At 35.2% G+C, this 20,585-nt stretch overlaps 1 pseudogene; it reads right to left on the bottom strand.

The window, feature by feature from the left end:
* Positions 1–19,037: 19,037 nt before the first annotated feature.
* LOC149159069 (BTB/POZ and MATH domain-containing protein 4 pseudogene) lies at positions 19,038–20,357 on the bottom strand (annotated as a pseudogene).
* Positions 20,358–20,585: the final 228 nt, after the last annotated feature.

Genomic DNA, 20,585 nt, shown 5'->3' with positions numbered 1-20,585 from the left:
TAGTGAAGCAAAGCGGTGAAATGAATGAGGGGATGTTAAATAAATCATATTGTGAACCATTGAATTTGCTTTGTCTACTACTTATGCATATTGGAAAGATGAATTTAAAACAATGACATAAGTGCTTTTATGTAATCACATGATATTTCTGCAACCTTTCCATTACTTACCCATTTTCCTATCCTACTTTTTTTTCTTCACTTTATTTGGGTGCATTTAGGCTAGCAAACCCTTATCAATATTTTTCTTTTCTTTACAAGGTAAACTATCTAATTCTAACCTTATATCATCGAAGGGCTTAGATTAAACTGATGAGCTCCTTTTATTTACTCTACCTATCTAATGGTCTGCCAAGATCACACTGTTTGGCCATATGTTATTCTCTAACTATAAACATAAAATTCAAAACATGAAATAGCCAAGTTTAAACATTTTGACTATCATGGATTGTGGCATGAGTAACAAGTTGTTCACAATAATTTATCTTGCACAAAAGTAAATAGTAGTGGAATTTTTACTTTCTCACTTTCATGGTCTCTTTTTGTCTTTTGGGGTTCATATATTTTCATTTTTTAGACCTTTTTCTTATTCTTTTGTCCCTTGGTTATTCTTTTAGGACATACCCTCTTTACATTTTTAAAATTTTTAATATGGAAAACATTTGTAGAAGGCAAAGGTATGTACCATATTACAAAGTTGAACTTTAGTCATTCAAAATTATGACTCCTATTGGTATAGGAACCTAATGGTGGCTCCTCTTAGGGATGGCATTTTCTAGTGAAATGTCAAGAACTTTGTAGATCAGTAGCCCCTAAATTGTTGTTGAGGTTACCTTGCAAAATGTTCCTCTATGCTTCTGCATTATTAATACTTATGACAATGAATCTTTCAAATTTTAGGGCCTTCTCTTCGGGCTTCAACCTCAAAAAATCACCATCCAATCCAATCTATACTTTTGAAAATAAAATATTCTCTATGTAAACTGAAAATTAGTATCCAGGTTCAAAATAGTGTTTCAGTACTCGACCATTCACTGGCCCACCTTTTGTTTCTGTGCCATCCATTTCTCTTAGGAAGAAATCATTATTACCTCTGAAAGCATAAATGACATATGGGCCTTTCCATAGGAAATCAAATTTTATGTGTTTACCTTTGTCTTCCCTCCTTGAATCCCACTTGAGTAATTTGTCACCAAGGTAGAAATCTTCAGCCTTGGTTCTCTTATCAAAAATCTTTTTAATCCTTTCCTGCACCACTTGAGACCTGATATATACCTATTCCCTGGTCTGCTAAAGATGAATTGTTTGGTTGATTCTTCTTTGGATACTATTTGGTTCAACATACATTTCTTGAAGCAACTTCATCACTCGTGTTCTCAATCCCAGAAACTAGTTGATAGGGAGAAGTAACAATTGACTTCTTAGTGGTTAGCTTGTCTGCCCATAAGGAATTGACTAGCTTTCTGTTCCATGTTTTCTTATTGTCCTCAAGTAAATTCTTAATGACGTTTACCAGGTTTTTGTTTGAGGATTCTATGAGTCTGTTTCCTTGAGGATAATAGGTGGTGGAATGGCCCAAGGTTATATGATACCTTTTGCAGAAATCTATCATTCTTTTGGATTTAAAGGCTATTGCATTGTTAGTAATGAGCTTAGTTGGACATCTAAATCTTGATAGAATATTGGTTTCAAGGAAGGTTATGATAACATTGTCTATGGCTTGCCTTGAAGGTATGGAATCTATCAATTTTTTGAAGTAGTCTGTGGCTGTGAGGATCCATTTGTGTTGGGTGGAGGAGGGTGGGTGAATTTTTCCAATGAACTCTAAACCCCATTGTTGAAAATGTATTTTAGCAGAGATTAGCTTGATGGGTAAAGGTAAAATATTTTTCTTTCCCTCAACAATTTGACATTTGTGTCAGGAGGTCACATATTTCTTGACATCAAGAAACAAAGTAGGCCAGTAGAAACCATCTCTAAGAATTTTATCTGTAGTGGTCTTCTCGTAAAGGTGTCCTCCACAGTCACCTACTTGAAATTCTTGAAACACCTTGTTAGATTCATTTTTTAATAAGAAATTGAGAAGAATGCCTTTTTGATCTCTCCAAAACAAAGCATTGTCTAATATACAAAATTTTAAGGATTTCATCTTCAAAAATCTGCTTTTGGTCCTAGATAATTCAGGAGGATCTTGAAAGTTTAGTAAAACATAAATAACATCAACATACCATGGTGATTCAATAAAGGCCTAGCTGATTAGTGGAGTCCCTATCTCCTCTCCATCATCTATTGTTGCAATAAAGTTTATATCCAAGGGCTGATAGTTCGATTAAGCCATGAACTTGGCTAAACCTTGGCCCTTAATTAACTTAGTTGGTTTGATTTCTATATAATATTCTAGGATAGTAGGAATCCACTTTCCCCTATTTCCATCTAGACTTTCCTGAGTTAGGATGTGTTTGACTACAAAATTGGCAACATAGGCCACTATATGAGAATATAAGATGTATACTCTAAAATCCTTGATGGCTTTGACCAAAGCAAAAGATTTTTTTTCCATTATGTTATATTTCAAGGGGGAATCTCTGAGGACTTTTCTAAAGAAAGAAATAGGTTGTTCGTAGCCGTAGTCATTTTTCTATAGTAGAACTACAACAACTGTGTGCTCAGAAGTAAAGAAAAATAAGTTGAAATCTCTGTCAAATTTTGGACTGATTAACACTGGTGTTTTAGTTAAGGTTAGTTCAATGTCTTCAAAAGTATTTCTTAACCTCAACAGTCCATTTTATGGTCGAATCATTTTTCAGCATATTGTTCAGTGATCTAATTAACTCTTCTAAATTATAAATAAATCTTCTAAGAAAATTAATTTTCGCTAAGAAAGCTTGCAATTCTCTAATGTTACTCGGATGTTGTATCTATAAGTTGGCTTCTATTCTTGCAGGGTCTATTTGGATACCATCTTTTGAAATTATATTACCTAATAACTTTCCTTCTTCTAACCCAACAAAGACTTCTTGGGGTTCAAGGAAATTCCATATTTCCTGCATTTAATAAAGACTTGCCTTAGATGATCCAGATGTTGATTGTCAGATTTTGAAAATATGGAAATGTCATCTAGATATATCTCAAGGAAATCATGAATTTCTTTTGCAAAGGCTATATCCATAGCCCTCTGAAAAGTGGCTCTTGCATTCATTAGTCCAAAAGGCATTTTCACATACATGAATGTGACCCAAGGAGTAGTAAAGGCAGTTTTGGGTTGGTCATTTGGATGAACCAAGATCTGATTGTAGCCAGAAAAACCATCCAATAATGAGATTTTGGTTGCTCCAACTACTCTTTGTAAAATGTGGTCCATTCTAGGGAGAGGGTAATTGTCTTTTAGTGACACTTTTTTGAGGTTTCTGAAATCCACATAGAGTCTGGTCTCACCATTTTTCTTCCTAGTTGGCACCAAGTTTGAGACCCAATCAGAAAATATGATTGGTGCAATTATTTTTGCATCATACATCCTCTGAATTTCCTTTTCAATTGTAGGTAATAAGACAGGATTAATGCTTCTAGGTTTTTGTTTAAAACAATTTTGATTTTCTTTCATAGGAATGTTGTGTTGTATGATGTTGGTGTCATAGGATTTGAGGTCCTCATAACTCCAAGCAAAGACATCTTAAAATTCTTTTAATAATTCAATGTATTTCACATTTTCAGTTGGAGGTAATTATTTTGAAAGTTTGACCAATTTTGGATTTTCATCAGTGCCTATATTACACTCGTCTATATCAGATTTCAAAGGTTCCATTTTAGGCTTTTAGGAACATCATTTGAATTGAACAAATCTTCCAAAGGGGTTAATCCCTTAGGTAAGAAATTATCTTTGAGATTAATTTATTTGGTGCCTTCATTAATTATTTCATCAATCTCAACTTGCTCTAGGTTTTCTACATCTGACTTAGTAAATTTAGTAGGATGAAATGTATTTGTTTCTTCACCTTCTATCCGATTTAGTTCTATCTCATCTTTAATGTTAAGATCTATTGATGTCTTAGTATCTATATTGCTATTTACAAACTCTTCTTCTGAGATCAAAAAGTTGTTTATCTACTTGTCATCAGAAAATATTTTCCAGTTCTTAAAATTATCTGGAATTGCTGGTCGGTGCCTAACTTCAACAGTGTACTAATGGTTAGTTTGGAAGGGTAACTTGTAGGTTCTAGTAAACATTTCTAAACTATGAGCCTACATATTATGTTTTCTCGGAATCACTGCAAGCTTAGTTTCTAGGAAAGTGTTAAGTATTTCTACAATGGTTCCTCTATAACAACTTAATCTATGGTCCTTTGTCATATATACGACATCAATCTATTTTCTAACTAGTTCATAGTCTCCCATCACAGAAACTATTTTAGCTCCTAGATTCCTAACTAATTTAAGACATAAAATTAATGCTTCATACTTGACCGTCTTGTTAGTACATTTAAAAATGAGTCTGTATGCATGGCCTTCTGAGTGACTATTCTCCAACTTATAAATCCATACTCCTGCTCCTGCTTCAAACTTATTGACTGACCCATCAAACTCAATATGCCATAACATCTCATGCTCATAGTTTTCATCATCTAGTGCAACAAACTTTTCCTCATTTATAGAAATGTGGCCAGCTTGTTTATTGGAAGGTTATAAAGTTTGGTTAGTTTCATTTTGAATAGAGACTACAATTTCTTTTGGTTCTGTATCAATACTATCTAAAATAGTTTTTTTTGTTTGATCAACATTATAAAATATAAAGGAATCAATGTCTAAATGTATGGAGTAGATAGGAAAGTTTTGAGGTCGATCCTAGCTACTTACCATGTATTTCATTAAGGTTTCTCGATACAGTTTGTTTGGTTGTTCAAAAACAGATATTGTTGCATATGACATATCAAGTTGTAATGATCCCTGAAGTTTGGCTCTCCATGACCTAGATAACAGCATGCCATACTTTGGTGGGATGTCAGCAACCACAATATCCATAAGGATTCTTTGGCAGGATATTGAACTAAAGTAGCATATAGGTATTTAATCAATCCTAGACACTTTGCCTGACTTGAGTCAAATGAGATAAGTCGTTGTAAGGCCTTGTAATGTCTAGGTTTAATTTCTCCATTACTGATTTTGGCATTAAGTTGTGGGAGGCCCAAAAATCCAACGTTTCATTGTGTAGAATTGTTTCATGGATGCTAAGGTTAATGTAGAAAGGTGATACTCCTCCTTCTAGTGGTTTTCCATTAACATCTTGACATAATATATGTTCTGGTTGGTCATCAAACAGGTTGACCGAATCCTCATCTTCAACTGAATGTTTAAATTCTGGTTTATCTACAACTTCTAGGTTTCATTCTTGATTAGTTCTATTAAAGGAACTGCAATCTTCAGCTTAGCTACCTTTGCTCCCAGGTTAAATGGTAAAGTGGCTTTCTCTGTTTCAGGGTTTTGAATTTTCATACTAGGGATTTGAGTGGGATGGTCTTCTTTTCCTTTATTGGGGACCTCTTTTTGTGGGTTTTCAAATCTAGTGTTTTGAGGTTTGTCCATTGGTTCTTTAGGGGGAATTGAAGTGGATGGTTGATCATAAAAAGGTTGATTAGGGGTTATATCTACAATGGTGGGGCTAGTAGAATTCAGGTTCTATCTAGGGAGAATCTGGAGGATTTTAGAAACTGGGGCTTCTTTGATTTTCTTGGGTTGATTTGGCATTGTTTTCTCGATTTCGTCAGGGATATCAGAGTTATTTTTACTCCCTAGGTTATACTGTTTATGCACTTCAAATATGGCAGAATCATATCCTTGTTTATAATCAAACGATGCTCCAGACTGGATTTGAAATTGCTACAACATATGAAGTTCCTACTCATCTTGGGTTAGGAAAACAATATCCTCATCATCTAATACCATCAGGTTAATCTGTGTGTCTTGTTTTGGATCTTCTGACTCGGATGTTTCTGCATAATTTTCTTGAAAAGGAGGCCTAATATTCTGATCAGGTCAATTTTTTCCGGTGTTTTGGTTTTGGTTTTTCCTAAAGTTTGGGTTTCTAACTAGAAGTTTATGTCAGTTATCCCATTGAGGTTTCCTCTCCATATTGTCTATTCTATCCATTAGTTTCTCCATACTTTTGAGTAAGCAATTTGTTTTGAGGTCAGATGGGGAAGCTTCATCTTTTGCAGTTCCTCTTCTTTCGTTCCTAGCTCTGGCTCTTTTAGCTAACAAATTGGCTTCTACAATAACTGCTACACTTTGCATTTCCTCTAAGGTTGGCGGGTTTCTTTCCCTGAGTTGGTAGGCCATGTCCATGTCAAAACCATTAGTAAACTTTATTAATGGTAAATCGGGTGGGGGTCTAAGGTTAACTTTAATTGCATTCTATATATTATTGAATCTAGTGCAGTAATCTTGTACGGTTTCATTGGGTCCCCTTCTAATATTTTCATACTCTGAAAGGATCTATAAGGGGTTCTTTTTATTTTCCCACCTACTTAAAATTTTTTGGTAAAACATATTTAAATTATCAATACTATTAACAGGTAACCCTCTAAATCATTTCCTAACCTCACTAGCTAAATTCTAAGTGAATAGTCTCATTTGAACATCTCCAATATCAATTTCACATAGCTCAAAGTAATCTTTCATCTTATTAACATGGTCTTGTGCAATGTAGGGTCCTACGCCATCAAATTGAACAATTTTGCTTTGGTAGTATGGTGGCATAGCACCAAGTGGGGTAAGTAAAACAAGAGGAGCATATCTATTAGCCGTGGCTGTAAGTTGGGAGTGGCTAAGATGTGTGGTTGAGGTACATGGAGATGATGCAGCAGTGGATGATGAACTAGAACTAGTAGATGGTGAATGAGCAATGCTAGGTTGGTGAGGGAGTGAAGGTATAAATGGTGGTGGAGAATGGACTTCAGAAGTTGAAGGGAACAACGGTGAACTAAGAGTAGTGGACAATTTTTTAGAAAGCTCAAGGATCTTGGTAGTACTAAGGAATGATTGTGGAGAATTCAGAATGTATTCATCAATTGACTTGTTGGCCTTTTGGACTTCAAGGTCTGCAATGAACTGAAGGTATAGAACAATATTGTATATTTCACTTTCAGACTTTGCATTAAATAATGACAAATCAAATTACTCATCAAACAGAAGATCTTCTAAAAGCAACCACTCATCAGGACATCAAATCAAGTTGGTATTATCAACCACTGTGGCAGGGTTTAGATCTGGGTTAGCACTAGTATAATGAGTTCTGCTTGACGCCAGAATTTCAAAACTTTTCTCATTATTTTCTTTTGTGAGAATTTTAAAATAGCTTCTAATAAATTACTTTAAGAGGCTCAAAATACAGATTTAAAAAGTTCTTAAAGCTTTATTAGGATTGAGGGTTTGAGGTCCCTATTGGAGTCGCCACTATGTTATCACTCAAAAATTTTCCCTAGAAGTTATCAGAAAAAGAGAAAGATTGAGGTAACCACAAAACAATCTTTTAGGTATAGGCTCTAGCCAACCTATGACTCAGAGAGGGCTCTCTCTATATTATTTAGCTTTCTTTTTTGTATTTTAGGCTAGTTATTAAAGTTCAGGGGGCTTTCATTCGTATTTAAGGTTGGATGGTGGAATCCTTAAGACATATGGATAGAATGATGCCTCTGGACTATTGAGCTATGGAGTCAAAGAAGGGCAGTAGAATTGGAATTAACTCATTAAAGGGAGTATTCAAAGGGCAAGCTAGCAGAGTAAGGTGTAGTTTTTTGGGTTGAATGGGTGAAATGATCTTAACCAGGGTGAGAGAGCATTTAAGAATTCTCAAACCAAGATTAAAATGAGGAACATAGGATAATCATGATCAAAGGGGAATTAAGAATCCTTTACTATATATTAGAGGGAGAATACCTAAACTAAGGAGAAATCAAGAATTCCTTAACTTAGATAGTTAGCATAAAACATTAAAATGTATAATAGTTAAAACAAAGTGCAATGAAGCAAATTCTGAGATATCGTTCCATATTATATTAGCATTCAGATTTTGGATACATTAAAGATTATGGAAACACTTTTAAACAAGGATAACAACACAAGAGAAAATACTTGTTTGTACTTTTTACTACACATCAATCCTATGAATTGTCTTGGCTTTATTCATTAATCCAACTTGCTGGTCCAAATAGTGATACAATTGCTTATAGTCTTTTGATCAAGAAAGTCTATAAAAATGTCTAAGAATCGACCCTACATACTTCGGTTTCTGAAGTATTTATACAAAAAATTATTACAAAATATCTCCAACTAACTTGACATTTAATCTAGGAAATACAAATATCTTCTTGCAAGAAGATAGAGATAGCTATTCAACTGTTTCATGCTATCCCTTTTTATGTGATACTGCTAGCTTTTATGGTTGAATTTGTAGCCCTTTATGCTGGCTTGCAGTTGTGGTCTTTCATGCTGGAATCTTCTTCAACGTTATATTTCACTTAATACTCTTTGACCCTGATACTCTTTGACCATGCTGCCCTATTTTCATCTGTTTACCTGGTTGTTCTCATTTTTACTGTGCAGTAACTTTTTACTATAAATTTATCACAGTAAATCGGTGTTCTTTTCCCACCACTCTGCATCAGGTAATTTGACATTCATCATCCTCATATAGATATCATCAGCTTCAGTATACTTGGAAAAATTGGGCTTGGTGAGGAATAAGTGTTTTATCTCATGCTCAAGGAAAAAACAAGTTTTCAAATGTGTTATACAAAACTTTGCCTATTAGCAGTGATTTTATGAAAGAAGTACTAGCCTGTTCCTTAGCAAACTGTTTGAGCCTATTACCATAGTTGAACTGTGTCACGAGCTTATCATTAATGACCAATAGACTGGGCAATCCTTTCTCCCTTAAAATTTGAATTTATCAATGAATCTATCTATGGCCACCTGCATGTTGTGGAATTTTTCTTCTAATTTTAGATTTAGGTTTCTTTTGGAAAGGACTTTCCTTATTTCCAAAATGGTTTCAGTCCTATCCTCTATGTCTAGTTCATGGAGCTCATACCTATTCGTGTTGTTGAGGAAGCGTGGATGAATCTATTGGCATCCTCAGGTTTTCCTCCCAACTCCTCCTTTACTTTCTGGATAGATTATGTAGCTATCTTTATTAATTCTGTTTGTTCAAAAATAACTTAAATTGACGAGTAAATATCATTGATAGAGTCAATGATATTGGCCCATAACAGTTCCTTGGCTTGCCCAAGGGTTTCTCCAATGTTAGGTCTTTTTCTAAGGCTTTGACCTTTCACTCATCTTGTTTTCTTTCTGTGCCTCTTCCTTTTGCATAATCTATGCAAGTTTATAATTAGTCTCTAAAATCGCTACCTTTTCCTTCACCCTTTTCATTTCTGTAGCCTGAATTGACATCTTTTCCATGGCTTTAACTAATTCAGGAGCCTTTTCCACTGATGCATCTACTACTATTGTAGATTGTGTTGTTACTGGCAATGTTGTTGGTGCAAGTGAAGCTACAATTATAGAAGGGATTTTTGTAGACACAATAGGGATGTCGTTTGCAGAATTTGATGCAATGTGAGTCTATTTCAATTGGATCAAGCTATCCAATTCTTTTTTTGTCTCTTTTAGTTGATCATTGAGTTTTAGGACCAAGTCCATCAACTCTTCATGTTTGGTTTGGTTCTCTATGACTTCAAGTGTTTGAGGATGTTGCAACTGAGGTATATTTAGTTTCTTCTTCAGTGCAACAATGTCATCATTCTTCTTCTTTATCAGCTACTCAATAGCTTTTATATCCTTGGGATCATGTCCCAGCTCAATAACCAAGTCTTCCAAAGACTTAATCCTCGTATCCTTGGGCTATGAGGAGGTCTTCTCTAACTGAAACTTTGCCGAAATGTTGTTCAAAGAGGTTTGTAGCTCATGAGTAGCTATGGCTTTACCTATTAGGATGGAGTATACAATTTCTCCAGCTTGTTTATGCAGTTCAATCTGGTCTATGGGATGAATATCCCTTGCCAACAATTCAAGTCAACCCTTTTGAAATCCAATGTTGTCTTGGGCTTCTGTACTATAGGTTTGATGAAGGAAATCTGTAGCTTTCCCTCCTTGATGTCAAAGGCTAACATTAGCCTTGTTTGATTTGTGGGACTGAGATTTAGGTATTGAGCATATGTTTGTGCTTTGAGCCTCTCATTTCTCATTTTGATTTCCTCATACCTATCCTTTATATTCCAGTCTTTGTCAGCAGGCCTACTGAAGGAAGACACTTCCACACTAAGTTGCCTTTCCAACATTTGAGTCTATGATGTGGAGGGCTCTTGTATGTCTTCAGATGGATTTGTGGGCCTATTTCTGTCTAACTCTATGTTGGTAATCTATGCTAATCCTTCTTTCTATTCATGTTCAAAGGCCTGATTGAGCCTTTGCCTCTTGCTGTGACTTGTTTCTTGTTGCACATTAGAGGTGTCCATTCCTGAAGTGGAAGCTCCCTCTATGTTTCCTTTTGGATTTTTCTCCTCATTCTAAGGAGTCTACATGGCTGAAGGGGTGCTCATGACTCTGTCTTGCTCTTCTAGTACCTGCAGGAAATTTCTTTCATCAAGCTACTTTTCCAAATCAATTAGAGCATTTTCTACATCGACCCTCATGCTATCTTTATCTACTAAATTATTTTCCACCCATTCTGTTTGATTTTTATATGCCTCTATTTTTGGTATGGGGTAGTGGATGAAAGGTCCTAGCTTGACCTTTTGCCTTTTCTTGGTAATGAATTCTATAGGGTCATATCTCCATACAAAACTCCTTTGGAATTTAGTTCTCTGTAGGATTAGGTCTGCCTCTTTCCCTACCTCTCTAGAATTTCATATGAAGGGACCTAATTGGTCTTTGATTTTGAAATAGGTCTTCTTCTTGGCATTAACAAAGTTGACTCCATCTGCATTGATAATTTACCTATGATATTCTAATGCAAACAACCTCATGGTGAGGTATCTTGACAACTTATATGGTGCAAGCAGGGAACCATATATTCTGATTTCTATGTGGTTTTGGTAAAGGTACCAATCACCCACTTTGGTTTGCTTGGAAAGATGGAGGACTCATTTTATCTCTAGACTTATCTTAGGTGGATCATTTCCAGTGATCATAGTCATGATTGGATACACAAAATAATCTATGAAGTTTGAGTATGTATATGGTGATCCAAACTCATGGAAAAGTGGGGTCCCAAAAATGACTAATCTAGGCTGGCCCCTGGTGTCAAGCTTCTTGAGAGTGAAACTTATCTGACTAATAGTACAAAAATAGATGGTACAATACAAAAGAGTATTTGAATACCCTCTCATTGCCCATTCTTGTGAACTGCTCATGCATTCTATGAGCTATGAAACTGGCAAAGTCATATATGATTGTAGGAGGCTACCCTGGGGTATAAATGGACATGAAAGCAAGAATAAGTTCATCAATATATTCACTACTAGAGTAATCCAAAACATAGGATATCACGGTTACAATGTTCTAGCCCCATTTAGAGAAAATAGTTGCTACATATGGAGGGGGAGCATTAGGTATGTGTTTCTCCTCTCTAATGAAGGTTTGGAACAATTGGGCCAATCTAGATGTACTTAGCTTGGGATACTAGTTCAACAAGTCTCTAATTTGGAGTGGGGTTAGATTTGGCCCTGGTTGGAACTACAACATTTCATTAATGGACTCGGCTGTGATAGTGAAAAGGACCTTCTGGTCATGAGACATTATGGCTCTATGGCTGGGGACGTAGCATGCATAGCACATATGGACAACTTTTGGAAAGATATGAACCTGGGGTAACTAGTATCTAGGTGAATTGCACTACCAGAGACCAATATCATCTATATGGTTCAAGTTTTTGTCTTTGCTTAAATAATGAATTTTAAGTAGGAGCTCTATTGCAGTTGTGTCTTTAATTTGAAAATCCCTGTCAGTCAGGGGAAGGTTGTCCAAGTCTAGGTGTGGAGTAGTAATGGGTCTAACGTCCATGGCGATAGGGGTAGCTATAATTCAATTCTTGTGGATTTGAATTATGGTTTAGGGGGGTTTATCAAAGGTTTTCAAAACTTTTCAGAGGGTTTAGGCAAGTAATTTCTTTAATTGACAATATTTTTATTCAATTTCTTAATTTAAAATACTGCACAGGCTAAAGGTCTTGAAATTTGCATGGGTAAGAGTTAATTTGCGGTGAAATACCTCGAATTGGGAAAATTGGCTCTAAAAGTGGAATTTCACGGCAGCTCTAGTGGTTGGTGTGGTCCTGGTACGGTTTGAAAAGGTTGGTTGGGCTATCTGCAGTGCCTTTTGGTGCAGAATTGGAAGTTTGTGGGCAATTTCGAAGTTTGTAGTGGCCACAATGGTTTACACAACTTACAGAGAGAATACGTAGAAAAAAGGGAAAAAGAGGCTTTCACGGCCTTTTATAGAGAAAATCATTAATTTTGGCGGGTATCACTTTCAGATGAATAGTTGATGGTTTTTTGGTTGAGTGGGGGGAAGCAGTTTTCGAGGTCCATCACACCGCTTTTATGGTTCAGGCGGTATTTGGGAGGGTCACCCGATGTCGTACATCATCTGACACGTAACATCGGGGGCCGGGAGTAAAACCACTTTATTGGGCGATTATTGTTCAGCCATCGGGCACGACCGATATGATTGTGTGTTGTTGGATGTGGTGGTGGGATAATCAACAATAGTCAGGAGGTAAAGTTACACGGGGAAAATGAGGGGAGTTGATGGGGGGCCCAGGGATTTAACTATGGTGGTTCGGGATTAGTTTACACACTAATCCTGGGTTAAGTGATCGTGCAGGCTTAATGAGGGATTAGGGAGTGGGGTGAGTCTGATACGGGGTTAACTTATGTTTTACCAAAGTTAGGTAAATTGAGTGAAGTTATATTAGGATAAGGGGTTGTTTATATTAGTTTTTATTTAAATGAAGGGGTTGGGGTATTTAACATAGGGTTTTAATTATTTATGAGAAAAGGGTTATAATGAGTTTATATAATAGATTTAGTTAATTAATATGAATGCGATGGCAGAGTGGTTTTTCCTAAAAAAGAGGGGTAAAGTGTATGCAATTGCACGTTTTTTATTTATACTTAAGATAAAAACTTTTGGTGGGTTTTTTGTGCGAAAGGTTTTTACATGGGGTGAGTCACATTTCCTAGGAAAAAGGTGTTTAAACGTTAGGAAAAGGGGTCTTCTTAGGTTAACGAGGGGAAATGGATTTTATGAAGCGGGAATGTGCTTTCATAAAGGGGGTTCAAGTACTATATTGTGAACCATTGACTTTGTTTTGTTTACTGCTTATGCATATTGGAAAGATGCATTTAAAACAATGACATAAGTGCTTTTATGTAATCACATGATATTTCTACAACCTTTCCATTACTTACTCATTTACCTATCCTACCATTTTTTCTTCACTCTATTTGCGTGCATTTAGGCTATCAAACCCTTATCAATATTTTTCTTTTCTTTAGAAAGTAAACTATTTAATTCTAACCTTATATCATCCAAGAGCTTAGATTAAATTGATGAGCTTCTTTTATTTACTCTAACTATCTAGTGATCTCCCAAGATTACATTGTTTGGTCATATTTTAATCTCGAACTATAAACATAAAATTCAAAACATGAAATAGCTAAGTTTAAACATTTTGACTATCATGGATTGTGGCATGAGTAACAAGCTACACACAATCATTTATTTTGCACAAAAGTAAATAGTAGTGGCATTTTGACTTGCTCACTTTCATGGTCTCTTTTTGTCTTTTGGGGTTATATATTCTCATTTTTTGGACCATTTTCTTATTCTTTTGTCCTTTGATTATTCTTTTAGGACATACCATCTTTACATTTTTTAATTTTTAATATGAAAAACATTTGCAAAAGGCAAAGCTATGTACCATATTACAAGGCCTAACCTTAGTCATTCAAAATTATGACTCCTATTGGTATAGGAACGTAACATCGCCTATACAACAAGTTATTTTGTAAGGCATGGGGTTTGAGAACTCTAGAAGAGCTTAAGGTTATGGCTTGAATGTGAAAGTCATAAGATACCCAAGAACACAATAAAGAATGTTGAATGCTACTAGGAGTGTGGTCTTGGTAACATGAATATATCTCGACTTACAATTGAGACCTTGGCATGGATAGATAACTTCATGATAAAGAAACCCTAACTCATATAATTTGTGCAAGGAAGAAAAGTGAAGCTACATGAATTAATAACAAAAGATGAGGATGATGATAAGAATTTCTATCTTGATGAAATTGTATATGGATTTCCATGATTTTATCAAGAAGGAAGGGATCAAGAGGGAGTTGTCAACTCCCTACAATTCTCAAAAGACAAGTACTTTATATATTTCTTCCATGATTATTATTATAGCTCTTTTGGTCGACATCTTGTCCTTTTACCTTTTACTTGGTCATAATAATATCTTCCATGACCTCTTAATAAGGTTTGTAGGTACATCATTAAGGATGCCAAGGCATTAATATCATATAGAATCATAAGGAAAAAATAAGCAAATTTTGTGAAAAGAGGATTCTCTGAGGATCAAGTTCAAGGGAGTGCAGGAGACACGAATAACACATCTAAATGATGAGTCAATTTTGGGTTATGATTTGATATTATGGATAAGAAGGAAATAGACATCTATCACAGTCAACACTATAGAAGCTCAATATATTGTAGCTAGTTTGGTGAGTTGTGAAGTAGTTCGTCTTCGAAATCTACTCAGAGTATTGTTTGATCACATGCATAAGATGACCATGATGAAAATTCACAACACGTTGAGATCAAGTACCACTATTTTTTAGACATGGTATACAAGGGAGTAGTGTGGCTCCATTGCATTTGTATGAAGTTTGCATACTTCAAGAACAAGCTTAGAGTAGTTTAGAATGCTTCCCTCAGTTAAAGGGAATGTTGAAATTGTAGCATCAAGGGGAAGACATTCTCCCTAGTCAGAATATTGACATTTTAATAGTATTGACTAGGGGCCATTTAATGTGGCTAGGGAGAATAGCCTAGAGAGCATCAAGGCCGAGAGTGGTCCCTAAGTTAGAATATTCTAACCAGATTACCAAGATGTACTTGGCTAGTTGGTAGAGTGAGTTCTTTTAGCATTGGGAAAGTGTATTCCCATTAAAATTGCAAGAAAGGATGGTCATTGACCTAGGGCTTCACCATTTCTAGTCAAAGGAATTAACCTTGCTCAAAGAGAGAACTTGTTGCGCTCGTGAGCAAGGACTAGTATTTTTCACCCTAGAAGGCCAAAAGGTATTTGGCTAGGGGGTGGCTAGAGCTTGATGTTGATGCAACATGCTTTCCACATGATTCTATATGACAAGATGAAGTGGATGGATACATAAGGGTAGAAATCTCATTCAACCTTTTCTTAGGAAGCAGATTTTATTCAACAAAACTGCACATGTGAAGAAATCAAGATTAATACCTTCATAGCTAAGATGAAGTGTTGATTTTTGAAATATTTGTATTTTTAGCAATTTAGATTAACCCTCCAAAAAACTTTTATTTTTTTTAGTTTAATTTTCCTCCAAAATGCTTAAGTGAGCTCTAAAATATCATGTTGTCGCATCCATAAATACAAACCACATGGGGCACCCTATTTTGCTATAAATTTGCATTCGACCTTACCACTTGGATTCGACCTTACCACTCCAATCATCAAAAGAATAATCAAATATCTTGTTCATAGATGCAAAGGAATCCACGAAAGACGTCGAACTTTCCGAGGACAAAATTTTTCTATGGCATACAAATTTATCCAACTTTTGATTAGCATTGACCTCATGTGTATGGCTACACTAAGAAATTGTTTGACTAAATTTTTTCTGCAAAGTTTTAGGTAGCTGACCAATCTTTCAGGCAGGTTAACCAAACTTACTAGGCAGCTTGAGGTCGAATTTCAGCCTTTTTCACCAAGGTTGAATGAAATTTTGAGTAGCAACACGAAGACTGAAAATTGGCTCATTTGAGAAGGTTTGAGTTATTTTATTTTTGTGGTTAGTTTGATAGAAAAATAAAATGTTTTTTTTCCTTGAATTAAAGAATTTTTGGTAAGAAAATATTGTTGTTTTCTCCAAGGTAAGGTTTCTCAAGTGAAAAAATTGTTTCCTTTGTTCTTCACTATAGCTTTATCTTATTGTCATTATGCCATTAGTATTAAGTTTTTTTTTTTTTTTTTTAATTTCTTAATGATGTATGTGACGAGAAAATGATTAAAAAATCATTAGAAAGTAATTATTACATTAAAGATCATATCTTTCTTATATACAACATTTTTATATACAACATTTTTATAACCAAGTCTTTAAAACAAACATTCCAACTATTTTTTTCATAAAAATTATACATTGATGGTAATAAACAAATTAAACTAAGAGGTAGCAATTATTGTGTGTTTCATTTCCTTTTTTCTTCCCACCATCTTGTACATTTTAATCCAAAAATGACATTCTTATTTTATAACTAGCTATACAAAACATACATTCTTACTAAATCGTTTTTGCCAAATTAGATAAATGGAAGTGAACCAATTACAATAAGGCTTAACACTTCTTATATTTCCTTCCAATTTTTTGGATGCAAAAGTTAAATGGGAAGTATGGGGTTTTTGATAGGTTTTTGAACCAAGAAGCTCTTTACAATCTAATATAGAAGCAATGGTGTAAAAAATTATGTAATGTAATCTAATACAATTTATATGATGCTATGTTGACTGGGTCAAATTATATAAAATAAAATTAGAACTAAAAAATAACAATTTGTACTTGATATAGTTAAATGTTGGCTCACTAGATAGATAAGTCATGTCCCTTCATATTACCATATAAAATATATAAATATTGGATATTGAACTGCATAAATGGATGTTGCTTACTATGAACTGGTTTGGCTCCTCAACAAACTCACAAATAAAACAAAATAAAAAAATAAAAAAACTCATAAATAAAAGAAAATGAAAAAAATCTATATATATATATATATATATATGAAATACAAAACCACTAGCAATCCCAAAGGTTGAAGAATCCCTATCGTGTGAGCATGTGAATCCAACTGACCAATCTTTCAATAAATGAAGGATATGTCTATCATGATTAGATATTTATGTAATGAAACTACTCTTTGCTAGAGAAAAAATCACTACTGAATCTGAAGCTATAGGTTATGGTCTCTCTTCTACACCCTGGATATGGTCTCCCTCATGCATAAAATTTGGGACTTATTAATAAATATTTATCATTTTTATCTATTTATAACCAGCAAGCAAGAATAAAGTTGCACCTCCCATTTATCAGGTAATAGATATGATAAAAGCATCTACATGTTTTGATATTAAGTTTTTTATTAAGTTTTTGGTAAATAAAATATTTTCTTTCCCATCAACTAACATAAATTTTTTTTGTTTTGTAAGAAACAAAACAACTAAAATACATATTCTGAATATATGATGAGTTTTAAGGTACAATGTTTTATATGCTTTCCATCTTTTTGAAAATACTAGTTTTAATTATATTTTTCATCTTTTTCAAAATGCTAGTTTTAATTTTATTGTTGGAGATGGAAGACATTTACAAAATTTGATATTTGATGTAACATATCTAATGTTCTACTGCTTTAAGCCATAGGGAATTCACTACACTTTATGGGATAAGGTGATTTATCTAGTATAGGTTTTACTAAATAAAATATTCAAAGATTCAAGCATTCCATCATTCTACATACTCTACTCCTTCTAGTTTTTTTTGTGAACTTTTATAAGAAAACACATGCTCTTAGCCATTAAGCCCACTATATAAACCACAATAATACAAAGAAGATCACAACCTCCAATTTTTCTTATAGTATTGCAAAAAAAAATCTATAAACAATAACCAAATAACCTCTTGCTGTAAAAATATTCCCATTTACAACTTAATGTTTATTAAAACCTTCACTGGTTAACAAATCCCTACAGGTCTAGGTCATCCATAATCGAACGCTGGATGCCTACAGGTCTGGGTCATACATAATCGAATGCCTCAGGGGTGAAGTATCCATCCTTGGTGGTTTAATCTTGTTATCACCCCGTTCTTGGGAATTTTTAATTAGTAATCATAGATAATTATAATTAGAAATAGGGATTTAAGAATCCCAGTGAAGTTAATTTTGTAAATAATAAATTCATTTTAATCAGTATCACTATAAATTTTAGTTAATTATTAAACTAATAAAATATAAATAATTATATATATTATTGAAGTATTATAATTAATTATATATACTATTGAAGTATTTTAATTATATTTTGTAAGTTTGTTAACATAGTTAACTGACATTTAAATTTTGAATCGACTTTTGACTATCCCAATTAAACTTTGCAATTAAACCAAATACACTAATAATTTTGTTTCAAAAAAGATAATTCATAATCAGTTACTAAAACAACCTATACTTCTACCTCAGGAGACACCAGCAAAACGAAAATTGGCACGAGCAAACAAATAAACTAGAAAAAGACAAATAGTTTATGCTTTCCCCATCTGAAATAGGAGAAAAACTAATTAGTATAATAAATTTATCTCATGTCCGAAGAACCGAGAGGCTTATAATACTGTAACAACAATGAACCTGATCGAACCTGCTGCCAGAGAAGTTTACGAGGCGAAGAAACTTCTTTATAAACTGCTCGAAAGAGTTAAAAGTGTGAACACAACATATGACCGAAGAGCAGTAATAGATTGTACCTGCAGAATGCATATTCCCCCTGCTAGGATTATTAATGAATGGATTATTAATGCCAAGAGTGTAGACGTCATTATTAAAAAAAATCATATACAAGGTCTATCTTAAAAATGTGCATCATAAATCCTCTAGACTGAAGTTCAACTTTCTAGCGCATGCCCTTCTCAGCATCTACAGACAAACACAAACAGTGATAGTCAGCCTCAGTTAATGTTCAACAGTGTCGTTACTTTCATAACGACGCTTCCCAGACAAGTCCAAACCCTGAATGCTATTTCTTGGTCGTACTCTCCTGCCATTAATATCAGTGCCATCCGAAGGCTGATCCCAGCCATTAATATCAGTATCATCGGAAGGTTGATCGCAGACACTCCTGCGATTTCCTCTGCTGCTGCAATCATACTCAAAGCCAACAACTGCCTTTAAAAGTTCTGATATAAGTAAAGGGTATTTCTGTTGCAAACACTCAAAACCCTTTGAACGCATAACCTCTGGAATATTTTGTGCGGCGAATTTGAGACATGCAGCTTTCAAGCCAGTAGCATGGCAACTCTCAGCCAGAGCAAGAGTGGAGGCAACTGTATTTACAGATATGCTTCTGCATAATTTTGATTCACAAAGTAGCCTCAATCGCCGCAAACCATACGCATCTGCTACGCCAAGCAAGCGCTCTGTCAATGTCCCAGTTGTTGAAGAAGAAGATGAATCGGCTGGGGATGGCTCTTCATCAAGAAGGGTTTCTGTATAAATATAATGCAGCATAGCCTTGAACACTCTAGGCTCCATCTCTGTAATAAGAACTTCATTATTCTGCTCTGCTGAAGCAAAAAAAATTGATCTGAATACTGGGGATCGTGCAGCTAAAACAAGTTTATGGGCACGAAATTTCTCCCCAGCCACATCAAAAGTTACATCCGAGGCTTCTTGATTTTCTAAAAGTTTACCGAAATCTAAACCTAACTCTGATTCGGGAACAGCTATGGAGTGCAACCCAGCGTATTCGTTGGCAGAGACCACAACACCTACTGTGCAATGTAATATCACGCAATCATCCTTGAGGTAATTAGATTTTTCAAGTGCAGCCCGTTCGATGAACCGTTTGTAGCCCCATACGTTTCCTTGAACGTAAAAAATGTGAGGGCCTCTCTCCCGCCCCGGTCGCGCATGGCTGTAGAGGCTCCTGTCCTTGCCCTCCCCGCTTTGATCCACCAACGTCAATACGTGGGTAGCGCGAACGTAAGTGCCCTCGCTGGCGAGCCCGATGAAAACTGAAACATAACGCGATTTATCATGGCTACTTGCGCCGTCCGGGTAGAAATAAATGGCCCACTCATAACCTCCCGCAAAGAAAGTCTGGCTGGAAATGTGCCTACCAACGCCAATGCCCTTGAGCAGTGAATAACCTTCTATCACGAAATTGTGCGACCCGTTGACAGTGCTGGTAACCGATCTCGAGGTCGAAGCCGATCCATCGCCATTCTGAATTCCATACTGCATTGTGGACAGAAATCTATACCCAGGTGACCTTTTAATTGCGAACGGCCAGCCAAAAGAACAGAACAAAACAAAAAAAACACAGAAATGAAACCCTAGGATCTCAAAATCGCCCTAATTCACAGATAACTCAGCCGCTAGAGACGCATTAGATATTCCCCAGTTTCTCGTCGATCACCTCCCACTGCCACTTCACCCAAGCGGTTTTTGAGCGATTTTGGGGGAAAACTTTCTGAATATTCACGGCCTTTGTAGAATAGC

The sequence above is a fragment of the Pinus tabuliformis genome, chromosome 5_2, assembly GCF_031772625.1.
Source record: "Pinus tabuliformis cultivar Carrire ecotype Pingquan chromosome 5_2, CPIR1, whole genome shotgun sequence".
NCBI lineage: Eukaryota > Viridiplantae > Streptophyta > Pinopsida > Pinales > Pinaceae > Pinus > Pinus tabuliformis.
The sequence above is the reverse complement of the archived record's forward strand: the minus strand, read 5'-3'. Positions and strand labels throughout refer to the sequence as shown.